This window comes from Suricata suricatta, chromosome 7, assembly GCF_006229205.1.
Source record: "Suricata suricatta isolate VVHF042 chromosome 7, meerkat_22Aug2017_6uvM2_HiC, whole genome shotgun sequence".
Lineage (NCBI taxonomy): Eukaryota > Metazoa > Chordata > Mammalia > Carnivora > Herpestidae > Suricata > Suricata suricatta.
In genome coordinates this window covers 100,723,741-100,747,604 of record NC_043706.1, presented here as the reverse complement: position 1 = coordinate 100,747,604, position 23,864 = coordinate 100,723,741, and the positions used below count along the sequence as shown (strand labels likewise).

General features: G+C 36.9%; 1 protein-coding gene across 3 annotated transcripts in view; it reads right to left on the bottom strand.

The window, feature by feature from the left end:
- The window catches only part of LOC115297125 (amine sulfotransferase-like), a 45,283-nt gene extending 25,584 nt beyond the window's left edge, over positions 1 to 19,699 (bottom strand). Inside the window, exon 1 of one of the 3 annotated variants that reach the window (XM_029945580.1) lies at positions 19,657 to 19,699. The gene's annotated coding sequence lies outside the window, so the exon portion shown is untranslated. The remainder of the gene's footprint in view (positions 1 to 19,656) is intronic. The other 2 variants (XM_029945581.1, XM_029945579.1) reach the window with 2 other exon arrangements.
- Between the last annotated feature and the right edge of the window lie 4,165 nt (positions 19,700 to 23,864).

Genomic DNA, 23,864 nt, shown 5'->3' with positions numbered 1-23,864 from the left:
AGTGTTTTGTAGGATTAGACACTTTCCCCAATTCTTTTTTTTAATTTTTTAAAATTTTATTTATTTTTGGGAGAAAGACAGAGGGTGAGCGGGGGAAGGTCAGAAAGAGGAAGACACAGAATTCCAAGCAGGCTCCAGGCTTGCCAGCTGAGCTGTCAGCACAGAGCCAATGTGGGCTAAAACTCAACGAACCATGAGATCATGATCTGAGCCGAAGTCTGTTGCTTGACTGAGCCATCCAGGCGCCCCCCACTTTCCCCAATCCTACTATATGCTTGATACAAGTGTAGGTGCTTGAGATCTTTGCAGCTTGGTTCATGGATTTTAGCTCTTGCCCATTGTGCAGTAGATACTGATCCAGATGATAAACCAGTGAACTATGTCAAAAGCACTCTTAATATGACATTTGACAAAAAGTTTCGTATTTTTCACATAACTTGTTGCCCCATAAAAGGGTTAACAGCACACTTTTTAAAAAATAAGTTAAAGGGACATCTCGGTGGCGCAGTTGGTTAAGCGTCTGGCTTCGGCTCAGGTCATGATATCATGGTTCGTGGGTTCGAGCCCCACATCAGGCTCTGGGCTGACAGCTAGTTCAGAGCCTGGAGCCTGCTTCGGATTTTGTGTCTCCCTCTCTCTCTGACCCTCCCCTGCTCGCACTGTCTCTGTCTCTCAAAAATAAATAAAAAACATTAAAAATTTTTTTAATAATTTAAGAAGTATTTATAGGGAAAAAAGTACCAATTTAAGTACCAATCACCATTTATCTGCCATTGTCCCCCTCAATGTAGTCACTGTTGGCAAGGTGTTCATACCGCTGTGTCACAGAGGGAGTGATGGGTCCTGGGGCTCACTCTCCAAGTACATGGCTTCCACACTCCATTCAGTCAGTTTGTGGTTTAAATAGAATTGCCATAAAGGGTAAACATTCTAATTCAAAAGAATTGGCTTTAGTAACTCATTATACAAAACAAACAAATTAAAAATAAAACAATGTAAAAAAGCAGAACAACCTCCTCTTGGACAAATCAAAATCCAGAGAATGTATTATCAAGAAATTTCTATTTTCCACAAAAAGTATTATGTTCTAAAAAACAGGAAAGTGTAACACATATTCAGGAAAAAAAAAGGAAAATTATTAAAAACTGTCTCTGTATGCACCCACATGCTGGAATAGCAAACCAAGCAGCTATAAAAAATACGTGCATTTGTGAGTCACTAGATCTAGACTACAAATTTGATCTGACAGAAAAAAAGAATCATGGAACATGAAGACAAATCAATAGAGAAAATAATGAAGAGAAAAACAAAGAATAAGGAAAACAACATAGCCTCAGGGAACTATAGAATGTATCAAGCATAGCAACATATGTGACAGAAGGAGAGAAAAGAGCAGAAAAAAAATCTTTGGAGAAATTGTGGCCATGAACTTCCCAAGTTTGATGGAAAATATTAATTTACACATTCATGAAACTCAATGAATAAGTAAAATAAACATGAATAGGTCTAAACTACACATATCACAGTTAAACATTGAAACATAAATTTTAGGATATTTTTTATTTCTGTGAAGCCTGCTTTTGCTATTTTGATGAATATTATGTTGACAATGTAGATGCCTGTGGGTAGTAAGGACCTTGAATGATATTAATTCAAATACACAAACACAAGATGTCTTTCCATTTGTGTCTTCTTTTATTTCTTTCAGCAAAATCTTGTACTTTTTATTGTACAGGTCTTTCATTTTCCTGGTTAAATTTATGAAGATTTTATTGTTTTTGATGCTTCTATGAATGAGATATTTTTCTTTATTTCTTTTTGAAATGTTTTATTATTACTGTAAAGGAATAAAACTGGTTTCTCTATATCAATTTTGTATTCTGCAACTTTACTCTGATTGTTGATTAGTCTCAAACCTTTATGATTAATTCTTTAAAATGTTCTATATATAAAATCATATCTTCTGCAAAGAGTGACTGTTTAATTTCTTCTTTTATGATTTGGATGCCTTTTATTTCTATGTCTTGCCTAATGACTTCAGTTAAGACTTTCAGTACTACAGGAGAGGTAAGAGTGAGCATTGGTGCATTGCTTTTGATCTTAGAGGAAACAGACTGAGATTTGCATGCAGACTGGGAAGGGATAACACCCGTGATGGAGGGAAGGCAAGTGCTCTGGGCAGAGGGAGAAGTTGAACTGCAATGCAATAGCTTTAGGTAATGTGGATATTTATTGAAATTAATCCTTCAAATCCACAAACATGAGATGTCTTTCTATTTGCTTATGTCTTCTTTGATTTCTTTCAGCAAAGTCTTGTAATTTTCACTACACACAGGTCTTTCACTTCCCAAGTGAAAGTTGTTGGAAGCCAGTTTCTGAACTCACTAAGATGAGAAAACTCCTTGTGAGGTAAGTCAGGTTTGCAAGGCCTCCTGCCATCAGATGGTGACCAATATCCACCCCCACTTAATTATTTTGCTTAGCACTGACCCCCAAGGCACTTTGTTGACTGATATTGAGAGTGACTTGTCCCCTTATTCTAAAATATGCTGATTGCACCTTGTGAAGGAACTTGTTATAGGAACTTCTTTTGTGATCATAGGAGCAAATATTACATTTCCTAAGAAACCTGTTTTACTTCCCCTCAAGAAAACAGCCTATTGACCCCTGCTCACAAGGAACTCACTTTTGCTTTTGCTATGCTAAAAACATTGCCTTGTATTTGAATACTGAAGATACTTTCTTTCCCTATATGATTAGCATCTAAATCACCTACATCAATCACTATTGATAAAGATTATGCATGAATCTTCTACCAATCTATGTTCTGGGAAATTTTTATATACTAAAGAAATTTGTCATCAGAAATCATTGTCTAAGGCAAATGCCACCTCTATGCTGGCCCCATACATTTTTTTTTTTTTAACCATGAATAAAGCTGACTCTCAGGTCAGTGCAGAGATGCCTGCCTGGTGATCAGAAAGAAACTCATGGTTCTCTCATTCCCTCCTTCTTTCACCAACACCATCCATCCTTCAGGGATGGACCTGTAGGAGCTGAACTCATGCAGAAAGTTACTAAGATTTCATTTTGTTTTGTTTTGTTTTTGATGAGATACAATTTCTTTATTTCTTTTTCAGTTGTTTCATTATTACTACAATGAAATGAAACTGACTTCTATATATCAATTTGTATCCTACAATTTTACTCAGATTGTTGACTAGTTTCAACAGTTTTATGACTGAGTCTTTGGGATTTTCTATATATAAAATCATATCTTCTGCAAAGAATGACTATTTTATTTCTTTTTGATTTATACGCCTTTTATTTCTATGTCTTGCCTAAATGCTCTAAGTGGGACTTCTAGTACCACAGGTAAGATGAAAGTGGGCATCCATGTCATGCCCCAGATCTTAGAGGAAAAGCTTTCAACCTTTCACTATTGAATACGATATTAGCCGTGGTGCATATATAGTTCTTATTATTTGAGATACATTCCTTCTCTACTTAATCTATTAAGAGTTTTTATCATGAAAGGATGCTGTGTTATCAGTTGCATTTTCTGAGATAATCATGGTATTATCTTTGATTTTATTGATATATTACATTTATTGAGTGGTGTGTGTTGAAGAAAACTTGCCTCCCAGAGATAAATCCCACTTGGTCCACGTGTATAATATGTTAATGTGTTCTTAAACTTGGTTTGCTTTTTTGTTGCAAATTTTTCCATTAGGGACATTGGTCTAGAGTTTTCTTTTCTTGAGGTGTCCTTATCTCATTTTAGGATGAGGGTAACACTGGCTCCACAAAATGAGACGGGAAGCATGCCTTCTTCTTTGATATTACGCAAGAGTTTATGGCAGATCACTGTTGTTTCTTTACATGTTTGGTAGAACTTACCTGTATAGCCATCTGACCCTGTTGTTGTTGTTTTTTTTAATTAGGTTGATTACTGATTCAATGTCTTTACTCTTCATTTGTCTGTTCATATTTTTTATTTTTTCTTGATTCAGTCTGATATGTGGTATGTGTCTAGAAATGCATCCATTTCTTCTAGGCTGTGTAATTTACTGGCATATAATTGTTCACAGTAGTCTCTTATACTCCTATGTATTGCTGTAGTGTCAACTGTAATATCCCTCTTTGTTATTAATTTTATTTGATGTGTCTCTCTTTCATTCTTGGCTAATCTAGCTAAAGTTTTGAAATTTGGTTGATCTTTCAAGAACCAGAGCTTAGTGTTGTTTTTTCTTTTTATTGTTTTTTTGGTACACATTTTACTTACTTCTGCTCTGGTCTCTGATCCTTATTATTTCCTTCCTTCTTCTAACTTTGAGCTTAACCTCTTCTCTAGTTCCTCAAGCTATAAAATTAGTCTACTTGATGTGTTTCTAATTTTTGATATGTGATAGTTGTTATTAAATTTCCATTCAGAACTGTTTTTTTCTGCATCCCATAAGATTTGATATGTTGTTTAAAAAGAGATTTCATGTGTTTTATTTCCACCTCATTTGTTTTGAGGTAATTGTTTTATTTTCCTTTTGATTTGTTTTTGATTTATTCATTATTCAGAAGTGTGTTGTTCAGTTTCCATATATCTGTGGATCTTTTAACTTTCTTGCTGTCAGTTTCATACATAGAGAAGATAGTTCAAAATTTTCTATGATTTCTTTTTGTCCTATTATATAACCTACCCTGTAGAATAATGAAATGAATGTATACTTTGCGATATTGGATGGAATGTTCCATAGACATCTCTTAAGTCCATTTTTTCTAAGGTATCATTCCATTTCAATGTTCCCTTTTGATTTTCTGTCTGGATGGTGTATCTACTGCTGATAACAGAGTAATGAAGTTCTCTACTCTTACTGGATTGCTGTACAGTTCTCCATAATATCTGTAAGTATTTGCTTATTAAATTCCAGGACCTGAAAGTTGGTAGTACAAATACCTGTAGTTTTTATATCTTCTTGATGTACTTACCCCTTTATCAGTATATAATGACCCTACTGTCTTTTGTTACTACCACTTTTTTTGTTATGTAGCTAATTATTTACTTATTTATTTTAATAATTATTTATTGTCAAATTGGTTTCCATATAATACCCAATGCTTCTCCCCACAAGTGTCCCCCCTCCATGACCATCAGTCCCTTAAGAGAAAGACAAAGATAGAAAGAGAGAGAGAGAGAGAGAGAGAGAGAGAGAGAGAATGAATCCTGGAAGGCTCAGTGCCACTGATACAGAGCATGACATGGGCTTAAACCCTGCAAGATTATGATCTGAGCTGAAACCAAGAGTCTGACACTTAACTGACTGAGACACCCAGGTGCCACTGCTACCACTTTTTTTAATGTTGATTTATTTATTTTGAGAGAGAGAGTGTGTGTGTACACTAGTGGGGGAGGGACAGAGAGAGGGTGGAGAGAGAGAGAACCCGAAACAGGTTTCACACCGTCAGCGTGGAGCCCAATGAGGGGCTTGATCTCAAGATCAAGAGATCATGACCTGAGCCAACATCAAGAGTGTGACGTGTAACTGACTGAGCTACTCAGGTGCCACAGCCACTTTTGTCTTGAAATCCATTTCTTTTGATATATATGATATATGTATTGTACCTACTTTCTTTTGGTTTTTATTTGCTTGGCAAATCATTTTCCATCCCTTCATTTTGAACTTATGCATGCCTTTGGAGCTCATATAAAGCTCCTGTATGTAGCATATAGTTGGGTCTGTTTTTCACCCACCCAGCCACTGTATGCTGTATGATTCGTAAGTTCGTCCATTTACATATGGTGATTAATATGCAAGGATTAGTAGTATTCTTTTACCTTTTGCTCTCTGGTTATTTTCTATCTATATTGGTTCTTTTTCATTCCTTTTTATATACCTTAATACTTTGGTGGTTTTTGTCATGATTTGCTTAGTCTTCCTTTTTTACTTTTTAAAGTTTATTTATTCATTTTGATTGAAAGAGGGAGAGTGCGAGCAGGTGAGGGGGCAGAGAGGGAGCTAGAGAATCCCAAGCAGCCTCCAGCGTTATCAGTGCAGAGTCTGATGAGGGGTTTGAACTCACAAACCAAGAGTCAAAACCAAGGGTCAGATGCTTAACCTGCTGAACCACTAGGCGCCCCTTAGTTTATCTTTCTTTCTTTTTTTTATGCTTTGTGCCTGGTCTAAATTTTTGCTTCATGGTTACCTTGAGCCTTATAGAAAACTTACTAGTTCTTTTCTGTTGCTAGCAATTCATATTTATTTACCCTAAATGGTTCTACGCTTTTTCTCCTCCCTTCTAATGTTTTTGAGATCACAAATTACCTATTATGATGCTATGAATTCATTAACCAAGTGTAGTGTCTACCATTATTTTGAATACTCTCTCCCTTTAACTTTTATTCTATAATTGTTTTACAAATTATTCATAAACAAAGTTAATCTTCCAATTTTTGACTGTCTATATCACTTTTATCAGAGTTTTGTGTGATTTCATTTTTGTGTGTCACTAGTATTTTTGCATTTCAGCTAGAAGAGTTCTTTCTGTGTTTCTTGCAAAGTAGGTCTACAGGTGGTGAACTCTCCCAGCTTCTCTTTGTCTGGGAAAGCCCTTATTTTCCTTCATATCTGAACACCTTTGGTGAGTAGAGTATTCATGACTAGCTTGTTTATCTTATAATAATTTGAATATGTCACTCCATTATCTCCTGGCTTTTATACTTCCTGCTGAGAAATCACTTCCTGCTGAGAAATCTGCTAATAACCTGAGGAGGAGATACGTTTGTGGGCTAATTATTTTTTCCTCTTGCCTCTAAAATTCTTTATCTTAATAAAGATATTCATTATAATGTGTCTTTGAGAAAGTCGTTTTCCTCTCTTCTCCTTCTGGTATATGCATTGTTCTTACATTGGCTTTTCAGATACATCACATAGGGGTTCTTATCTTCTTTGAAATCTTAGTTCTCTTTCCTCTTCCACTTTAATCATTTCTAAATTCCTATGCTCCAGATAACTTATTTTCTTTTTCATCTCACCTATTATATTTCCAATGCTTCCTGATGAAATTCATCTCATTTACTGAGTCCCTCAACTCCAGAAATTGTTTGGTTCTTTTTTTGTAGTTTCAGTCTCTTTGGTAAAGTACTTTTGTTCATTAATTTTATGGCTGAGTTGACTGAACTGCCTTCTAAGTGGCTGTAGCTCACTGAATTTTCTTCATAAAAGCAGTTTTAAATTATATATCAATAAGATCACAATATTTGTTGTCTTTGAATTTATTTGCTGGAGAATTTTCCCTTTATTCTGTGTGATACCGCATTACTATATTTTTCATAGTGCACGAAATATGCCTTTGTCATCTCACTTGAAGACTCCAACAGCTTCATTTTATAAGAAAGGATTTGTTTACCCCGAAGCTAACATTTGAACAACTTGGCAATCAAGAAAAAGCTTCCTTTTGTTTCCCAGAGGTCTCAGTATAGCAAAATACGTTCTTTCTCCTAAAGGAGTGGATTTTCCACTAAAGTTAAGAGGATACCAAATAAATCTGGCATTCAAAAAAATAAAACTCTGGTAGCACAGTGGCAAGGGAGTTGTGGGCAAAGCACTTGGATCTTTGGGGATATCCAAAAACTCGGGTGGGTGGAAAGTATATCAGTGGATCCAAACTTCTTCCTGAAACACCAAGGCAGACAGCAGAATACACCTTCCTTCAATTCTTTCTTTGCCTTCTTCCCTTTCCGTCCTTTGTCCCAGTCACAGAGTTCTCTCCTGGGAAATCCAGGTGCTGCTGAAAAGCAGCCCATCCCTCCAGCTGCACCTGAGCAGCCTGGAGAACTTCACTCACCACCTTTGCTCTCCACCTCCCCTGTCTGCCTCCTCTGCCAGTACCAGCACTGCCATTGTGGCTGCTGCACCTCCCTTGGCCCCAGAGCCTCTCCGGTCCTCAGTCCACCTGCTTTCAAATGCACATGCCTGGATCTCTCAGTGTCCTTGTATGCTGGGCAGAGCCACTTTTGTTCAGTCATGGAGGTCCAGTTAGACATAAATTGAGGGGAGAGAAAAAATATAACTTACACTACCAAGATGGTGCCTCCACCTGTATTACTATCATTTCAATAGGGTTGAATGACAGATGTTATATCAGGACTCTTTTCTTCCTGAATTTTACCTAAATGGGGACTGAGATGAAGTTTGTTTGTTTTTAAAAATGTTTAATTTATTTTGAAGAAGAAAGCACACCTGAGGGGAGGAGCAGTGAGAGAGAAAGAGAAATATTTTCAGGCAGGCTCCACACTGTAAGCTCAGAGCCCTATGCAGGGTCCAAACTGAACAATGAAATCATGACTTGAGTCTAACTTCACTGCTGAACCAACTAAGCCACCCAGGTGCAACTAAGTTGAGGTTTAAATGCAGTACAATTGTTACCTGGAAAAAGGAAATGGTAGGCAAGAAACCTAAAACTGGCTGGATTCCAAGGAACAATTATATGTGCTGATTTATATCTACAAAAATATTACCCATATTAGAACAATGAGAACCTTGCAGGGTGGCCATGATTTATCTGAGATCAGTCCATTCTAGAGGAGCTTAAAACACATCATAGTTGCTGAAATCCCACTTAATATTCTAGGATGAAAACTCTTAGGACTCTAGTTCTGGTTCCAGGATGATGGCATACACCCCCTTCAGCCCATCTTTCACACATCTATAACTTTGGGACAAAACAAAAAACCCCACAGCAAGAGTGCTTGAGTGACAAAACTTGAACTACTGGATAGTATAGGGAGTAAGTTTACAGTTTTTAGTTATTTTTGTATCTTTTCTTTCTGCAACAGTTTTTCTTCTTGTGAGACTGTCTCCACGTCAGAAAATGTTGAGGATCCCTGGATTTGTCCCACCCTGATGTATTGTGACAATAAAAAAAACCTTCTCACATAATTCCAGACCCCACCCAGAACCAGTTTCTAGGCAGCACTTGGTTTCTTCGGGTAACCAGCGTCCCTGACTCAACACGTATCCCACCAGACTCTACCCTCTCCCAGTTCTGCTCTGGTGCTGTTCTGCCCTCCAACCGTCAGACTGCTTCATTTTTTTATTTAACTGTTTAATTTATAGTTTGTTTTCTTAATTCAAGTTAGTTAAGATACAGTGTAACAATGATTTTAGGAATAGGGGTGCCTGGGTGGCTCAGTCAGTTGAAGTCTTTCAACTTCAGCTCAGACCATGATCTTGCAGTTCATTAGTTTGAGCCCCATGTTGGGATCTGGGCTGACAGCTCAGACACTGGAACCTACTTCTGATTCTGTGTCTCCAACTCTTTCTGCCTCTCCCCAGCTCATGCTCTATCTTTCTCTTTCTCACTCTCCAAAATAAATAAAATAAAATAAATAAAAATAAAAAAAAATTAAATAATGTTTTTAGGAATAGAATTTAATGATTCATATACTTACATATAACCTCCAGTGCTCATCCCAAGTGCCCTCCTTAATGCCCATCACCAATTTAGCCCATCCCCCACAGAACAGCCCTCTGTTCTCTGTATTTAAAAGTCTTTTACAGTTTGTCTCTCCCTTTGTTTTTATCTTATTTTTGCTTCCCTTCCATATGTTTATCTGTTTTGTTTCTTAAATTCCACATATGTGTGAAATCATACGATACTTGTCTTTCTCTGACTGACTTATTTCACTTAGCATAATACACTCCAGTTCCAGCACATTGTTGCAAGATTTAATTCTTTTTTTTTTTTATCACTGTTCTATATATATATACCACATCTGATTTATCCATTCATCAGTTGATGGCCATTTGGGCTCTTTCCTTAATTTGGCTATTGTCCATAGTGCTGCTATAAACATTGGAGTGTATGTGCCCCTTCATTTCAGCATACTTGTATCCTTTGGGTAAATATTTGTAGGGCAATTGCTGGGTCATAGGGCAGTTCTATTTTTAATTGTTTGGAGAACCTCCATACTGTTTTTCCGGAGTGGCTACACCAGTTTGCAATCCCACCAGCAGTGCAAAAGGGTTCCTTTCTGTCCACGTTTTTGCCAACATTTTTTGTTGCCTGAGTTGTTAATTTTAGCCATTCTGACTGGTATAAGGTGGTATCTCATTGTGGTTTTGATTTTTATTTCCCTTATGATGAGTGATGTTGAGCATCTTTTCATGTGTCTATTAGCCACCTGAATGTCTTCTTATGAAAAGTGTCTATTCGTGTCTTTTGTCCTTTTCTTGACTGGATTATTTGTTTTTTGGGTGTTGAATTTGATAAGTTATTTATGGATTTTTGGATACTAACCTTTTATATTTTATATCATTTGCAAATGTCTTCTTCCATTCCATTAGTTGTCTTTTAGTTTTCCTGATTATTCCCTTTGCTGTGCAGAAGTTTTTTATTTTGATGAGGTGCCAATAGTTCATTTCTGCTTTTGTTTCCCTTGCCTCTGGAGACATGTCAATTTAGAGTTGTTGTGGCTAAGGTCAAAGAGGTTGTTGCCTGTTTTCTCCTCTAGGCTTTTGATGGCTTCCTGTCTTATGTGTAGGTCTTTTATCCATGTATAAGGCATGTGTGTGTGTGTTGGGGGGGGTATGGATGTGTGGTTAAGTAAGTGGTCCAGGATCATTCTTCTGCATGTCACTGTAAAGTTTCCCCAACACCATTTGCTGAAGAGCCTGTCTTTTACCATTGGATATCCTTTCCTGCTTTGCCAAAGATTAGGGACCATCTGATTATGGGTCTATTTTTGGGTTCTCTATTCTTTTCCATTGATCTATGTGTCTGTCATATGTGCTAGTACCATGCCCTCTTGGGTGGTTAATTACAGCTTTGTAAACCACTTGAAGTCAGGAATTGGGGTGCCTCCAGGTTTTGTTTTCTTTTTTAACATAACTTTGGCTATTCAGGGTCTTTTATAGTTTCATACAAATTTTAGAATTTTTAGTTCTATCTTTGTGAAGAATGCTGGTGTTACTTTGATAGGGATTGCATTGAATATGTAGATTGCTTTGGGGAGTAACAACATTTCAACAATATTTGTTCTTCTAATCCATTAGTATGGATTGTTTTTCCATTTTTTGGTGTCTTCCTCAATTTGTACCATAAGTTATCTATAGATTTCAGTGAATAGATGTTTTACCTCTTTGGTTAAGTTTATTCCTAGATATTTTAGTTGTTTGGTGCCATTGTAAATGGGATGGACTCTGATTTCTCTTTCTACTGCTTCATTATTGGTATATAGAAATGAAACCTATTTCTGTACATTGACTTTATATACTTTGACTTTACTGAATTCAAGTATCAGTTCTAGCAGTTTTTTGGTCGAGTCTTTCAAGTTTTCCATCTAGAGTATCATGTCATCCACAAAGAGTGAAAGGTTGACTTCCCCCTTGTTGATTTGGATGGCTTTTATTTCTCTTTGTTATCTAAATGTTGAGGATAGGACTTCCTACACTATGTAGAATAACAGTGGTGACAGTGGACATCTCTGTCATGTTTGTGACCAAAAGGGAGAAGGCTCTCAGTTTTTCCCATTGACAGTGATAATAGCTATGAGTCTATCATATATGGTCTTTATGATGTTGAAGGATGTTTCTTCTATCTCTACTTTCCTGAGGGTTTTTTTTTAATCAAGAAAAGACACTGTATTTTGTCAAATGCTTTCTCTGCATATATTGAGAGGATCCTGAAGTTCTTATCCTTCCTTTAATTAATGTGTTGTATCATGTAAAACGATTTGAGGATATGAACCACGATTGCAGCCCAGGAATCAATCCCACTTGATCATGTTGAATAATACTTCAATGTATTGTTGGATCCAGTTTGCTAGTATCTTGCGGAGAACATTTGTATCCATGTTCATTGGAAACTGGTCTGTAATTCTTTTAAGTGGGGTCTAAGTTTAGTTTTTGAATCAAAGTAATGCTGGTCTCATGGAATGAGTTTAAAGTTTTCTTCCCATTTCTATTTTTTGTACCTCTTTATAAGGAATAGTTATTAACTTTACTTTAGATGTGTGGGGCACCTGGGTGGCTCAGTCAGTTGAGTGTCCAACTTCAGCTCAGGTCATGACCTCACGGTTCATGGGTTCAAGGCCAGCATTGGGCTCTGGGCTGACTGCTAGCTAAGAGCCTGGAACCTGCTTCGGATTCTGTGTCTCTTTCTTTCTCTGCCCCTCCCCTGTTCATGCTCTGTCTCTCTCTATCTTTCAAAAATAAATACAATGTAAACAAATGAAAATAAAAATAAACATGTGTGGTAGAATTCCCCTGGAAAACTTTCAATCCCTGGACTTCTCATTGTTGGGAGATTTTTGTTTATTGATTACATTTCTTTGCTGGTTATGGTTCTGTATCTATTGTATTCTTCATCTCTCAGTTTTCATAGTTTGTATGTTTCTAGGGTTTTGTCCATTTCTTTCAGGTTGCCCAATTTGTTGTATACCATTTCTTATAATTATATCATTATTGTTTCTACTTCTTTAGTGTTGGGTGTGATCTCTCCTCTTTCTTTCCTGATTTCATTAATTTTGGTCTTATCTTTTTTCCTATGAAATCTGGTAAAGGTTTATCTATTTTGTTAATTCTTTCAAATCAGCCAGCTCCTGATTTTGTTGATTTTTGTACTGTTTTTTTTTTTTGAGATCATTGATTTCTTTTGTAATCATTTTTTCCCCTTCTTTTGCTGGTTTTGTACTACACTTATGTTCTTTTTCAGCTTCATTTGTGTAAGATTAGGCTGTGTATTTGAGATGTCTTCCTTCTTTAGGAAGGCCTGGATTGTTATATATTTCCCTTTTATGACGGCTGCTGTTGCCTCCCAGAGGCTTCGCACTGTTGTGTTTTTCTTTTCATTGGCTTCCATGTACTTTTAAATTTTAATTCCTTGGTGAACCCATTCAGTATTTAGTAGGATTCAGGAGGGTCACAATTTTATTAAATTTAGTAGGATTTAGTAGTATCACAATTCCGGACTTCAAGCTCTATTACATTCTGTCATCAACAAGACAGGTAGGTACTGACACAAAAATAGACACACAGATCAATGGAACATAATAGATATCATGAAATGGACCCACAAATTAATCCACAAACATATGCCAAACTAATCTTTGACAAATCAAGAAATAATATCCAATGTATAAAAGACAGTCTCTCCAGCAAATGGTATTGAGAAAACTGGACAGCAGCATGCAGAATAAACCTGGACCATTTTTTAGACCACACACAAAAATACACTGAAAATGGAACCACCTAAGCATAGGATAGGAACCATGAAACCCCAGAGGAGAAACCAGGCAACAACCCCTTTGTCCTAAGCCACAGTTACTTCTTATTTGACATGTCTCCAGATGCAAGGGAAATAAAACAAAAATGTACCATTGGGCCCTCATCAAGATAAAAGTCTTCGGTACCGAGACAGAAACCACCAACAAACCAAAAGTCAACCAACAGAATGGGAGATTATATGCAAACGATATATCAGATAAAGGGTTAGTATCCAAAATCTGTAAAGAATTTATCAAAATCAACACCCCAAAATACAAATAATTCAGTGAAGAACTGGGCAAAAGACATGAATAGGCAGTTTTCTAAAGAAGAAGACATCCAAGTGGCTAACACACATGAAGAGATGTTCAACATCACTCATCTTCAATGAATGACAAATCATTTTTTGAGATCTCACCCCACACTAGAATGGCTAAAAGTAAGAACTCAGGTAACAACAGACGTTGGCAAGGATGCAGGGAAAGAGGAACCTTTTTGCACAGCTGGTGGGAATGCAAACTGGTGCAGCCAGTCTGGAAAACAATATGAAGCTTTCTCAAAAAACTAAAAATAAAACTACTTTATGATTTGGCAATTGCACTATGAGATATTCATACAAAGGATACAGGAGTGAGGGTTCAAAGGGGCACATGTACATCAATGTTTATAGCAACACTATTGGCAGCTGTCAAAGTATGGAAAGAGCCCACATGTCCATCGAATGATGAATGGATAAGAATTTGTGGGAAGCTGGGTTTCTCTGAACTCATAAGTAGAGGGAAAAATCTCCTTTTGAGACAAGGGGGGTTTGCAAGGCCTCCCACCATCAGATGGCTACCAGCAGCTACCCCCACTCAAACCCCACTCAATTTCTGCTTGATCACTGACCCCAAGGTGCCTGCCTGACTGATATCAGGAGTGACTTGCCTTCTTATGCTAAAAATATGTGAATTGTGCCTTGTGAAAAAACTTGTTATAGGAGTTTCTTCCTTTATGATTATAGGAGCAAATGTTACATTTCCAGGGAAAACCTGTTTTTCCTCCACTCAGAAAACAGGCCATTGACCCCTGCTCATAAAGACCTAACTCTTTCCTTTGCTATGCTAAAAACTTTGCCTTGTATTTGAATGCTAAACATCCCTTCCTATCCCATATGATAAACATCTAGTCACCTATTGATAAAGGATGAGTCTTCCACTTACCTGTGTTCTGGGAAAATTTTACATACCAAAGAATTTGTTATAAGTATTGTCTAAGGCAATTGCCACTTCTGTTTTGTACCCATACATTTTTTCAATAAATAAAGCTGACTCTTGGGTCAGGGTAGAGACGCCTGCCTGGTGAGCAGAAAGAAGCCAAGGCTCTCTCCCTCCCTTTCACTGACACCGTCGTCCATCCTTCAGGGAGCCCTGGACCTGCTGGAGCTGGACTCCAGCAAGAAGTTATGTATATTTAAAGTTATATATGTATATATATGTATATATATAAAGTTTTATTTATATAAATATAATAAAATATTACTCAGCCATCAAAAAGAATGAAATCCTGTCATTTGCAACAAAATGGATGGAATTAGGATGTATTACGCTAAGCAAAATAAGTCAGTCAGAGAAAGACAAATACTGTATGATTTCACTCATATGTGGAATTTAAGATATGCAACAGATGAACATAAGGGAAGGGAAGCAAAAAATATATAAAAACAGAGAGCGAGACAAACCATAAATGACTCTTAAATACAGAAAACAAGCAGGTTTGTTGGCAGAGTGTTAGGTAGGGAGATGGCTAAATAGGCACGGGACATTAAGAAGAATACTTTTTGGGATGAATACTGGTTGTTATAATTAAGTGATGAGTCACTAAATTCTGTTCCTGAAATTATTATTACAATATACATTAACTAACTTGGATTTAAATTTTAAAATAAATGAATAAACGATGGTTGGGACACACGCACAAACAAATAGTAAATAAAAGTCAAAAATAATGTCCTTTAAATTAAACCATGTTTCCCATATTTCAGTTGCCCACAAAATGCAGATAAATTGTTTGAGGGAAATTCAGTACAATGGTATGCAGTCTTCCCTTCTATAACTTGGCTTGTTAGCACACACAACCACTGATAACCTGACGGCTCTGAGATCTGCTATCATGGATTCTGGTTGTTTTGAGTTTGGGCCAGTATGGGAGCATCTGTTTATGGGCTTGGTCTTGGTTTTATGTTTAAATGTTTATTGTCTTACAACAAAATAAATAAATAAATTGGATTTATGTGGGCTTCAAAAACACTTTAATATCAGACCAGTGAGACAGTCTTTCCTCAGGTGAGATTTTTTTTTCCTTGCTTTAAATAAACTATAATGGCACAGGTTTTAACAGGTTCGTAGAAGATATCTTTAAATAATTTCTGAGTAGTAGTTATCTGCTTATAATAATTTTGGTAATGTTTAATTTAAAAATTTTAACTTATGACATCTTCAGAGTAATTGGAGTTGTATACGCATGACACGAGTCTATTCCAGGAAGCCTGAGAAATTGCATCTGAGCAATTAAATTGTCCATAATGACAATATGGATATGATATAAAATAAAGTATGAAAGAAAACAGATAAATGATCGGTCACAAATAGAAAGTGCAAACCAAGGCTGGTGAGTCATCATTTATGCATATATTTTGTGTTTCTTCATTATCTGTCACAAGACACATGGAAAATTCATTTTGATGCTGAGAACTCAGGGTTTTAGTGACTTGGGGGGTTCTTCCAGATGACTCTGAAGTGAGCTTTCTCTATTTCCCAAATAGTTGGTCATAGCAAAAGCTGACAAAATAAGAGCTTCAGAATTGCACAATTTGAAAACAATGACAAGAAGCATTGGCCAAGGGTCATTATAGAAAAAGGGATGGGGCTCCAGGGTGGCTCAGTCATTTAAGGTCCCATTTATAATTTTGGCTCGGGTGATGATCACCCAGTTCGTAAGACAGTCTAGCATTGGACTCTGAGTTCACAGCATGGTTCCTGCTGGAAAGACTTTCCCCCTCCCTCTCCCCGTACTCTGCTCATCCTCTCTACCTCAAACAAATGAATAAATAAATATACATTAAAATATATATATTCATATATATATATAAACATGTGAAACTCGCTAATGAAAGTAAATGGGAAATCATTACCATTTAAAATATATTTTGACAGTCACACTGTTACTGGAAAACCTAGGATTGTTAACCTCTTTTCTTTTTTTTTTTTTCTGTTAATCTTGGGAAGCTATTTTCATTTTTATTTTTTATTTATTTATTTATTTTCTGAATTGAATTCCATTTATTTTATTTTTTATTAATAGTTTATTGTCAAATTGGTTTCCATATAACACCCAGGCTCTTCCCCACAAGTGCCCTTCTCCATCACCACCACCTTTCTTCCCCCTCTCCTTCCCCCTTCAACCCTCAGTTCCTTTTCAGTATTCAATAGTCTCTCAGGTTTTGCGTCCCTCTCTCTCCCCAGCTCTCTTTCCCCCTTCCCCTCCCCATGGTCCTCCATTAGGTTTCTCCTGTTAGACCTATGAGTGCAAACATATGGTATCTGTCATTCTCCGTCTGACTTATTTTGCTTAGCATGACACCCTGAGGTCCATCCACTTTGCTACAAATGGCCATATTTCATTCTTTCTCATTGTCATGTAATCCTCCATTGTATATATATATACTATATATGTGTGTGTGTATATGTATGTGTTCTTAACCTCTTTTCAAAGGAGATTTATGAAAGTTACAAACTAGTTGGAATTATCAACATAAAATCACAGGCACAGAAGGAAGTTGGGGACCAGACAGTGAAGGGTGGAGGAAGAGAGAAGGGATGAGTTATTCTGTCATTAGAGTTATTTAAGGAGTCTCTTCTGTGCCATCCTCAGTGTTCAAGAGGGACAACCTAATTTGCACCTCAATACCCATATTGGGCTGTAATGTTAACTTGCATATAAAAAAGCAGGCTCCTTAGTGCAACCAGTTCCATGTTTAGGGTTAAAAAAGTAACAAAAAACCTGTAACATTCTGGTCTTTTCTAAAGTAAACAAGACTATCTTGTTATCAGAGGAGGTACACATGGGTCAGAAGGATAAAAATCAGGACCGCTAGTGACCATGGAGTGACATTTGGAATAGCAGAGGGTACACAATGATTACAGTCAATTAGAACAAGTAAACATGTTTTGTACAAGCATGACTTCTATTCAAATGTAACCACAAGCATGATGTGAGGTGCAATAAATTTTTTAAATGCTTAACAGAATTTATATGATTACCACACAGAAATCTAATCAACAACCAGGTAGTTAATTATTAACTGTCAGATAAGATAGGGAGGTTATCTTAGAATACATTTTAAAATACATATGCCTGGGGTTGCCTGGGTGGCTCAGCCACTGAAGTATGGGACTCTAGGTTTCAGCTCAGATCATGGTCTCACTGCTCGTGAGATCCTGATCAAGTTGGGCTGTGCCCTGATAGTGCTAAGTTCATTTGGGATTCTCTCTTTTTTTCTCTCTCTCTGCCCCTCCACTGCCTGTACTACCTCTGTCTAAATATAAATAAATACACTTTTAAAACTAAAATAACAAAAAAATACTTATGTTTTGTTCTTAGGTTTAGATGGAGGAATAACGATAATTACTAATACAAATATGGAAACTACAGAATGACTTCTAACTGTGAGATAAAAAGTTATGAAAGACTTATGTAAAATGTATAGGAATCTTGGGGAGTGAATGTTGGTCCCTTGTCATCTTTTCACAAAATTAGACAAACAGTATTTTCTATTTTGTGTTCCTGGAGAGAAATATTATAAAAAATGCATATAGGTTAGAGAGTCCTCATATTCTGGCTGTCCAGTGAGTCCTTTTAATCAAATGGCATACATGTTCCTTGGTGTAGACAAATGGGTAGAGAAGGTTCCAGGGGGATACATTTGCCCTGATCTGAGCCCTAACTGATTGCAAATTGGATGGGAAGGAACTTGGGCATATGACATATGTAACATTACACAGTGTTGGATGTTGAAGCTATTACATAACAATTGTAGAATTAGAATGAAGGTTATACACAACCAGCTGAAGTTGATTGAAACATCTGTCAGTGTCTAATTATTCATATTCAAGAGTACCAGGAGATACACTGAAAATAAGGGAATTTGCCTTTATCACCAGGTGGCCAAGGAACAAGGACTCTTATACCTCAAAGGAGTGACATTACAGTTTACAATCCTTTGGGAAGTGGGAAGGAGGATGTAAATATACTTTAAATTGAGGGGAAATACATCAAAATAATTTTGTGGCCAAAAGATTTTGCTTATCAGGAAGGCCAGGGAAGAAGATGTGATGAAGAAGAGATTCAGGCTGCTAGACATTGTGTAGAGATGTGTGAACATAATAAAAACTGGACACATGCTTTCTCTTCTAATTTTGCTTTGTTAACAGGAAATATAGTAACAAAACAAGAAGAAAAAAGGGACATACTATCAATGATCTCTTTCTAGGGACATAAAGTGTTTAGAACTTATGGAAAAATTTAGTGTGATACAAAAGGTGGTAAAAAGGAGCACAAACTGAACTAATCTGTCATTAAATATTATAATACTATAAATTCTATTCTCTTATTTTCTCCTTATATTAGAACCTAGTGTAAGCACTACAGTCATGGTGTCTTACATGACATATGTTCTTAAATCTCTAAATAAATATTTTGGAACCATATAATGGCTAAGGTGATTGACAATCACAGCAAAAGAGTTACAGAATATTTTTGCTGCATAGGTATGAGCTGATGTCTTTGTATATCTAGCCTAGTGTATAGGAAAGTCACCAAACACCTGAGACCGCATAATGAATACAGTTCAGACAAGTGAGGGGGAGCAGGGTACTTCATCCCTGAATGTATTGCTCCAGCAGGTAGATGTTTTGAGCGGGAAGCAATACAGACCTAGCAGACTCAGAAAGCTTGTTACATTTTCCTTAAGAGCCTGAAACAATTTCCATAGGGGGCCTGTGTTAGGAAGAAAGTTATTACCAGAGATATAGTTTTACACCAATATGACTCAACAGCATGGCAGGACACACATCCTTTGACAAAGTATGTGCTCTTTACATGTTCCTGTGAATTGTCTTTCTCATCTGCAACCTCTTACCACTTCTCTTTAGCTCAGGAAGGTATACAAGCCTCAATTTTAGTACTGTTTTTGACTTCTCCTGTCTAGTGGGGATCCCATACATAGGTAATTAATTTTGTTTTTCACCAGGCAATCTGTCTTACGTCAATTTAATTACTATATTAGCCAAAAAAAAAAACCCTAGAAGGATAATAAAAAGCACTTTACCACCATTTAAGATTACAACTACTCACTCACCAATAGGAGTTCTTGAAATGAAGACTTAACTCCCGATATCAATGCCAATGAGAAGAATAATTGTGTTGCTGTTGATGAAAGAGACACAGTTCAGGACTTTCCATGAAAAGATTTAATGATTCACCAATTAGTAGAATTGCCCGAACTCAGAACTCATTAAGGGGGTGGGATTTGGCTGATACTGACCAGTATGTCATTCAACAGACTGATGGAAGTCCTCATGCTTTTGAGGACACACACACACACACACACACACACACACACACACACACAGGATGTTAAATTCTTCAACTAGCTCAGTGCTACTGTTGATGAGTAAAGTTTGTAGGAAACATCAGGAAACAAAAGTGGATTTGCTTGTTGTCCCACTCATGATACTCTTAAGGGTGTAGATCACAATACAATGGCTTCCGTTTCTTCTACTTCACTAGTACTACTCTTGGGGTCCTTAAATCTTTGTGTTGTTTCTTACGATATGGTATTGAGAATAGGTGTAGAGTGAACAATTGAGAAGTGGAGGGAAGAAATCCACATCCCTAAGTAGTAAATAGATTTACTTCAAGACAATAGGCACTTTCCCAAATTCGACTATCATATGCTTGACACAAATCTGAGCCACATCCAATTACCAGCCAACATTTCTCATCATTATTCCGCTCAAATGGGCCACCATTTGCAAACTTTTCATACCACTTATCTCAGAGGGAAAGAGGTCTGGGCGTTGGCTCTTCAGATACTGTTTTGTGTTCTCTTCTTCAGGGGTCCACACTTTATCCAGTCTGTTTGTGGTTAAATAGAATGACCATGAAGAATAAATGTCAAAGTTCGATTCAAATTCCCTTTATATATACTTGTGTTATTGATCATAAATGCTGCTACTCTTAAAGGTTCCTCAACAGAAATCATGATTACTGAAACTTCCATAACATCCTAAAGCCTAACCTCTCATTTAGCACCAGGTGATGTTGGAAGTCTTCAATTTATTATATTGTACACCCAACACTAATATAGCACTGAAGGTTATCTAACAGGAATTAAAATAAAACTTCAAAGAAATAAAAATTTGGGGTGCCAGGGTGACTCAGTCTGTTAAGTGTCTGACCTTGGTTCAGGTCATGATTGCACAGTTGATGAATTCAAGCCCCATGTTGGGCCCTGTGGTGACAGCTCAGAATGGAACCTGCTTCCAATTCTGTGTGTGTCTCTCTCTCTCTCTCTGCCCATCCTCCATTAGACCTCTGTCTCTCACTCAAACTTAAAAATAGCATTAAAAACTTAAAATAAAAAAAATAAACATAAGTAAAAATTGAAAAGATAAATAAATCAAATCTCATTCAGTTTCTGGTTCCTGTAAGGTGGCATTAACCACTTTCAACCCATATTCAAACACCTAAAACACACTGAAGAAAAACCTCACAGCTGGCTGAGGATACCGAAGTGTAAGCAAAGTCAGGCTCTCTGGGGAGGAAAGACAAAAGTGGAAGAAGTGGTCAGGAAGAGGGGGAATACATTGTTATGGTTTTTGTTTCTTTTTTGTTTTTGCCCCATTTGTCCCCAGAGACAGCCAGAAATTCAGACCAGTAATGGTGGCTCAAATTGAAGTTGATTTTTCATTTCCAGAAGGCACTGGTAAGCACAGCATTTTCAGCATAATTTACTCAATTTGGTTAAATGAGAGTCATAGTGTTCTTTCATGATCAAAAGAAATATTCAAATTTAACATGATAAATACTCACTAGAACAGGGAGTCTGAGATATATACCTTGTGCTTAGCCAAGGGACTCCATTAACAAAATCGTACTAATATACTTAAGTCATATTTTAATTCAGAATGAAATCTATATCAATCTCACTCCTCCCTTTCACATCCCTTTCAAATAAGCCAGGGAATGTGCTTCTTTTGTCTTGCTTTTCATCATTAAGTGTATGGAAGAATTTAAGGAAAAGATGTTCCTTATGATGTGGGGAAGCTGAAGGGATTCCATAAGGAAAGGTGCCCTCATAAAGAAAGATGTATACTTGTGTCTAGCATAGGAGTCCACCACTGCATCTGGATCCCTGGGGTTGCCTCACAGCTAGACCCCTTCATGAAAACATGCAGGGGAACAATTGGGATCCATTAGAATGGGATAGCAGTTGCCAGCAAGCATTTAAAAAAATCAATAAATCACTTCTCAGCCTTTTAGCTAAAAGTGTGTAGAAATCAAAGAAAAATGAGGTACTGCTCCTGTTCTAGTACTTTTTTCCTCAAGTTTTTATTTAAATTCCAGTTTGTTCACAGAGAAGGTATATTAGTTTTAGATGTAAAATTTAGTGATTCATCACTTCCATACAAAACCCAATGCTCTCACTACTAATGCGCACTACTACTCTTTAATCCCCATCACCCATTTAACTCATTCTCCTGCACACCTGCCTTCCAGTAAACCTCAGAGAAAAAACTGAGTCTGTGTTCTGGTTGGCCTCTCTCTTTTTATCTCCCTATGCTCATCTGTCTTATTTCTTAAGTTAAGCTTGTGTAGCTCAGTCAGTTACGTGTCTGACTCCTGGTTTCAGCTCAGGCCATGATCTCATTGTTTGAATGTTCAATCCCCACATATGGCTCCGTGCTAATATTAAAGAAAGATAAACAAACATAAAGAATTAAGTTCCACATGTGCATGAAATCATGTTGTATTTGTTTTTCTCTGATTGACTCCTATGACTTAGCATTACGCTGTCCAGGTCCATTTACATTGGTGTAAATGACAAAATTTCATTCTTTTTTATGGCAGAGTAGTGTTCCATGTATATATATACCACTTATTTGATTCACTAGTCAGTGGACATTTTGACTCTTTCCATAGATGGTTATTGTTTATTAAGTTGCTATAAATAGCAGGGTGCATTTACCCCTTCAAATCAGTTTTTGAGTCCCCTTTGGGTAAATACCTAGTAGTTTGATAGCTCGATCATAAGGTAGTTCTATTTTTAACTTCCTCATGAACCTCCATACTGATTTCCACAGTGGCTTCACCACTTTTCATTCCAACCAACAGTGTGAGAGGGTTCCCCTTTTTCCACATCCTCACCAGCATATGTTGATTTCTGTGTTGTTATTTTTAGTCATCCTGACAGGTGTGAGATGACATCTCATTGTAGTGTTGAGTGTACTTCCCTGATGATGAGTGATGTCGAGGAACCTTTCATGTGTCCATTCGTCATCTCTATGGTTTAGAAAACAGTCTATGCCTGTCTTCTGACTTTTTTTTAAACTGGATTATTTGTTTTTCTTGAGTGATGTGTTGTGTAAGTTCTTTACACATTTTCGGACTAACCCTTTATCAGTTGTGACATTTGCAAATTACCCTACCGTTCCAATGGTTCCTTTTAAATCTTGTTGATTATTCTCATAGCTGTTCAAAAGTTTTTTCTTGATGAAGTCCCAATAGTTTATTTTAGCTCTTCTTTTCCTAGCCTCAGACAACATATCTAGTTAGAAGTTCCTTTGGTCGATGTCATTTAGAAAAGCCTTTTACCCAATGTATAGGGCATAGAAGAAGAATCACTTTGGAGGTCCTAAACAAAAAGCTGGGGTCTGTTCCCAGACAAGTAGTCTCCTTCTCCAAACAGCTAGACCTAGTAGTAGTGGATGGCCAGGATGTTTGCATGTAAAAGCTACAACTGCCTTGCTAGTTGAAGAAGCTAATAAACTTACTATGGGACAGTATTTGGATCTTATGACTCCACATCAAGTTTAAGGAGGTTTAAAGCCAAAGGACATAAATAGTTACCTAGAGGGAGATTATAAAAATATCAGACCTTCCTCCGACACCCCTGATGTAACCCTCAGGATATTGCAAGGCTTGAAACCAGCTACCCCTACTGCCTAATCAAGACAATAAAGACCCTACAATTCACTCTTTTAAAAACTCTATAAAAATATACATATTCCGGTAAGCCTGTCTCAAAGAATAAACCTCTGACTATTCCAGAGGCTGAATGGTTTACAGATAGAAGGAGTTGTATAAAGGAAGGAATAAGAGAAGTTTGATATACTGTTGCCAGTCTGCAGGATGTGATTGCGTTCTGTCTCCCCATACTTTGGCACAAGAGGCTGAATGATCTGTTTCAACTGAAGCACTGCAATTATCTAAAGCGTTAATGTTTAATATATATATATATACTGATCCTAAATATGACTTCTCAATACTCCATGCCCATACATT